Source organism: Cynara cardunculus (genome assembly GCF_001531365.2).
Source record: "Cynara cardunculus var. scolymus isolate 2C chromosome LG 6, CcrdV1, whole genome shotgun sequence".
Classification (NCBI taxonomy): Eukaryota; Viridiplantae; Streptophyta; class Magnoliopsida; order Asterales; family Asteraceae; genus Cynara; species Cynara cardunculus.
The window spans coordinates 3,513,662-3,520,138 of record NC_037533.1 but is presented as its reverse complement, the minus strand read 5'-3'; positions in this window follow the sequence as shown (position 1 = coordinate 3,520,138).

Here is a 6,477-nt window from a genome sequence, read left to right as displayed (position 1 = left end):
ATGGAGATTTGGCAACATGATTTGAAGGTGAAGAAGAAGAAGAAGAGATTAGGCGATTGAAGGTGGGGAGATTTGGTGGAGAGAGAGAGAGAGAGAGAGAGAGAGAGAGAGATCTTTAGCTGTGATGTGTGTGGACTTAAAAATCTAAGGTTGCCAGCGTGGCAATGATATTTTCCTTCAGCTTTGGCACTTGTACGTCTACGTGGCAATGATATTTTCCATACCACTACCACTTGCCAGCCTGCCTTCCTTCACATACATACATCGACACATACATACATCCATACATATATATATATACATATATTTATTTTGATGAGTAAGATTTTAATACATCAAAACATATTGAATGCAACAGTTTACCGGGTAAGCGCTTACTTGGGTAAGAGTTGTAATATTCACTTACCGAGGTAAGACTCTCCATCCTTCTCATCGTTCTTACCCGGTAAGATTCTTGGCTCTTGTCATGTTCATCCGATAAGGAAATTTATTCAGTAGACACTTACCAAGTAAGCGTTTAGTAAATGACCCCCAACACTTATTTATCTGTTTTAAAAAACTTAGATATGGTTAATGTATATGCGATCAAATAAACAAATTTGAGTTTCTATGTTAACATAATTGGGGTTGTTAAAACTCATCTCCTTTTGTGTTATACATTTCTCTCTCTTCGGGACATTTAGGGGTTGTTTATCAAATGTTTACTCGATAAGTGTTAACTAGGTAACTTTCTCTTATCGGATGAACATGATAAAAATTGAAAATCTTACACGGTAAGAGTAATAACAAAGACCAATAGTTTTATCCGGTAAGTGAGACTTATTATTCTTACCCAATAAGCTCTTACCAGATAAAAATATTATATAAGAAACCATTTTAGTGACCTAAAATCTTACCCGATAAATTAAGTAAAAGTGTTGATTATTACGGGTAAACGCTTACCAAAGAAGCTTTGGTAAACAACCCTTAGTTACTAACTTTTAATTTTATGATATAGTTAATAGTAATTAATATTAATAGGGGTTATAATTGAAAAAAATGACAAAAAAAAAACTCCTGAAAAAAATAAGCTAGTTTTATAATTAATATTGATGTTTGCCATACTATGTCTTGGTTTTTCATTTTATATTCTTATCATATTAACATATATAATTGTATATTAGCTCAAATATGTTTAAAAAATGCGTTGATAACAAATTACAACATTATAATCGTATCGTCAATACCTTCAATATGAGTCTAATATTGAATATCTTTGGATTTAATCATGCTATTAAAAAAATTTAGAAGTTATTTTTAATATTTATATTTTATACCCTTATAGTTATTAATTTATTTTAATTATATCCCTTATGTTTTTTCATTTTATATTTTATTAAATATTAACATACATAATCGTATATTAACTACAAATATATTATAAAATACATTTCTTTTTTTACAAATTATATCACCATAATTGTCTTATTAATACTAAATATTAAATATTCTTTAATTTGATAATATCATTAATAATCACAAATATATACTAAATATTTTTAATACTTACATTGTATACCTTTATAGTTATCTATACTATATTATAAAGCATTTGACAAAAACTCTTAAAAACCATCTTTTATACACAAAGTACTGTTTATTGATACATATTACTTAAAACTCAAGATTACAAGTAAATTATGCATAAGTACAACTTATTAAAACTTCATGTTTGAATTCGTGTAACTAAGTACAGATAAACATAATCTAATACAGGATAAAGATCCCATTTTAAAAATAACATATCTAAAATAAAATTAGGATAATCATTGAATTATAACAGAATGCTTAATTATTATCTTTATAAAAATTTATATTATTAAACCTAAATTAAATTTAAATTATAATAAAAAATTTGAATTAAAGAAATTGCACAAAACAATAAATTTTAAATAGTTAATTTGATATTAATATCCCTATACTCTTTTTAAAATGTTATGATATTTTAGAATTTATATTTTATTCAACAATAAAAACATTATCGCTTTCTCAAAACCACATAAAACCGTATTATATCGATATAGATAAAGAATACAACAAAACATTTAATTAAGATGTGTCTCGATGCATTACACGAGTACCCTTCTAGTTTACATAATTTGTTTTATATCATTCTTTTTGATATTTCATATTGCACCCCTATTTTCCATCTTTTACTTTCTTCCAAATATGGCTATTCTAAAATATAATGATATTTTTCATTATGTTTTACTTTCATATGCTTATGTCACACTCATTATTTAACTGATTGTTTTTTTTAAGTATATAATATTTATATACGACAAATGCAATAAATAAACTCATACACCTTCTTCATCTTTGTCGAAGTTTGAACCCCTGACTTTCTAGGAACCCTTTAATTATTTAACTGATTGTTATATTAGTAATAATAATGGTTATATATCAATAATGCTTGTACATGTATATCTCCAATTCAAATCAATTCTAAATGGGAGTTGACTCCTTTTTTTTTTTTAAGTGGAACACAAAACCATGTTTAATTAGCCAATGCCTTATGGGTTGACATTTTATAATAATTCCAACTGAAAATAGATATTTGTTTTAGACATGTTTTAATTAATTAATAAAAAAAGGTTTGTGTGTTGTTGATGCTTTTATTAATGACATATTAAAAAGGAACTCGTGCAATGCATCGAGACATTTCTTGATTTTAGTATTTCGTTTTATTCCTTTTTTATGTCGATATAATATGGTTTTATGTGGTTTTGAGAAAGCGATAATGTTTTTATTTTTGAATAAAATATAAATCTAAAGATATCATAATTATTTTTTTTAAATATCGATATCAATATCAAATTAATCTTTTTAAAAGCTCTTGTGTTTTGGTGTAATTTTTTTAATTAAAATTTTTTATTATAATTTAATTTAGGTTTAGTAACAAAGAAATTTAATTTAGGTTTAATAATATAATTTTTTAAAAAGATAATAACTAAATATTCGGTTAAAACTCTATGATTATTCTAATTATATGTTAAATTTTTTATATTTAAAATGAGATGTTTATTCAATATTTAATTATGTTTATTTGCGGTTAGTTACACGAATTCAAATATGGAGTTTTAATAAGTTGTATTTATGCATAATTTACTTGTAATTATAAATTTTAAGTAATATGCATCAATAAATAGTATTTCGTACATAAAAATGGTTTTTAAGAGTTTTTGTCAAATCTTTATAATATAGTATAAATATAAGCATATGAAATGAAAATTAAAAAAAAAAAGGGAAAATATAAAAAAGGTGATGGGCAGGTAGCTGACCTTTAGGGCTTACTTTTGTTAAGATTCATACACGTGGCTACCTTCAGTGGTGGAGAATGAGCGGGCAACATTACGGGCAGGGCCTAAAATATCTGGCCGAATACACCACTTGACAAAAAGTGTAAAGACGAAACCTTTTTTTTTCATATTTATTATTTATTGCTTTATAAATTACTTTTTAATTATGGATTCATAACATATTCAGTCCCTAAACAATATATTACATACCATAATCACGTTGGTATCATAGGAGTGTTTGAGATTGCTTATTTGAAACAACTGATGATTTTCTACAAAAGCATTTATCAACTTATTATAAGTCAGAAGAATTTAACTTCTACAAAATCTTCTTATTACTGACTTGACACCGGTATAAGTTGTTTATCCAAACACTCAAAAGTGTTTATTACCGATGTTACACCAAAATAAGTCAATAAGTTGTTTTTTATAAGCAATCCCTAAACAGGGTCTAAACTTTACAATCGCCAAATGGTCTATTGATTCCTTGAAAAAACAAAGATACATGTAGACTCGTTTAAATAGAGCATATTACTTTTTTTATATGATACAAATTTCATAATACTGTTTCATGACATCTGATACTTATTTGAAAAACACGTAACCTCCATAATCTTTTCACATCGCCAGCTCACTTTTGTCCATCTAGGCGCACCCGTGTACCAAATTAATCAATGCATTAGACCTATTTCCTTAATTGCTATAAAATGTGATCGTGATAATACTGGTTGTATGACTTCTTTCATAAATACAATACCTGATACTTTGTCCAAATTAAATTCTAACGAGGTTTTCGTTTTCCTTAAATGAATTGTTGTTCTTTGTCTTTTCGATTTCAATAGAAAAAAGGAAGACAGATGATAGAAACCTCCACAATGATTTAACTGCTAAAATCGAGTAGTTTTTGGAGTTGGATGTAATTCATTTTAAAGGTTTTTTTTTTTAGTTTTTGATACTTTATTTTAGAAAAATTATAACAAAGTTTAAATATATTAAAAATTATAATTTTGGGTTTTTTTAGCAAAGGTCGAAAATGCTAATCACTCTAAATGAAGGGACTATTATTGATAACAATTCATAGTCATGGATGAAAAACGTAATTTACTCTTTCTAACTTTTTGAATAGAAAAAGGTGAAAACGTCGTATCCAACCACCATGCCGACCACTTGTGGCTTGTATCCAATGAGGGCAAAGCTTTAGATAATATATGTATATAGATATCGAATGGCTGAGATCTGTTCAAGGACACGTGGCATAAGGAGGTAAGAGTATTATATCTACTACACTTGTGCATGTGATGTAACATGACGGATGTATGGGTATGGAGCATGATACCAGCACATGATCATGATCATGATCATGGAATTTGTCCATTCTAACCCCGCCTTTCACCTTTGTAATGTATGCTCCTTGTTTAATAAATTTGAATTTGAATTTGTTTTGAAAGTGTCTTTTCATTATATTTTTTAACTTGTAACAGATTCTGAAAGTTTGATGGTTAAAAATTGGAATCTAATGCCAAGCTTTCCATTTTAATAGCAATTTTTTTATTATCCATTTTAATTTGATTTTTTATTATAATAATAATAATAATAATAATAATAATAATAATAATAATAAAAAGTTGAATTCATATCTTGCATGGAACATTTTAGAAAGGATTGGTACAAAGAAATGTTTTATTACCTTTTAACTCTTCCATTTTATTTTATAAAATTCTATTTCATTTAAATAAAATTCTATTTTATTTATGAAATATATAAAATGGGTGTTTCTTGTTCAAACAAAACTTGTGTAGGACTCCGGGACAAACAATTTCCTTTTCATTCAAATATATATAATTGAAAACGAGGCACTGAGATCAATTGAAGGTTTACTTTGCAAATTATATTATTTGTATAAACTGTACAAACTTTATTTAACAAATCATAATTTTTTATTTTGTTTATTTTTTTTTTGTAATTATGAGAGATTGGTTAATCATTTTTATTGTGGAGAATGTTAAACATGGATATTATCATATTCATTATTTTAATTTTAGAAAAATACATTAAACAGTTTCACTAAAATTTCATTAAGTATTATATGAAACAATTTCATAATCATATATGGAACAACTTCATCAAAAAAAAAGTATTATATGAAACAATTTCATAAGATTAAGCAATGAAATCGACGGATAAGAGTGGTTTGTATTTGATCATTCATCTCTCTCTCTCTCTCTCTCTCTCTCTCTCTCTCTCTCTATATATATATATATATAGAAGCGATCAAATGAAAACCACTCAATTTGTAAAAACCGTATTACAAATTGGAGTGGTTTCATTTGATCGCTCCTCTCTCTCTCTCTCTCTCTCTATATATATATATATATATATATATGTATATATATATACTAGAACAGTACTCGCGTTATGCAGCGAGATACATCTCAATTTTAATGTTCTATTTTATTATTTGTCTATGTCGATGTTATAATACGATATGTGTTTTTAAGAAAACAATAATAATTTTATTTTTGAATAAAATATAAATTTGAAGATATTGTAAAAATTTGAAAAAAAAAATATCAATGTTAATATCAAATCAACCATTTAAAAGTTCTCATTTTTATGTAATTTCTTTAATTTATTTTTTTTATTATAATTTAATTAAGTTTGATAATGAAATAATTTATTTTTGGTTTAATAATTAACATTTTATAAAATTAATAATTAAGTATTCTGTTAGAACTCAATGATTATCCTAATTATATTTTAAATTTTTTATATTTAAAATGAGATGTTTCTCCTGTATTTGATTATGTTTATCTGCAGTTAGTTACACGAATTCAGATATGGAGCTTTAATAAGTTGTACTTATGCACAATCTACTTGCAATCTTGAGTTTTAAGTAATATGCATAATAAACAATATTTTACGCATAAAAAGTGGTTTTTAAGAATTTTTGTCAAATTCTTTATAATATAGTATAGATTATGTGTTTTTAATAAAGCAATAATGATTTTATTTTTGAATAATATATAAATTTGAAGATATCATAAAATTTTGAAAACAAAACATATCAATATTAATATCAAATCAACTATTTAAAAGTTTTCATTTTTTATGTAGTTTATTTAATTTATTTTTTTATTAT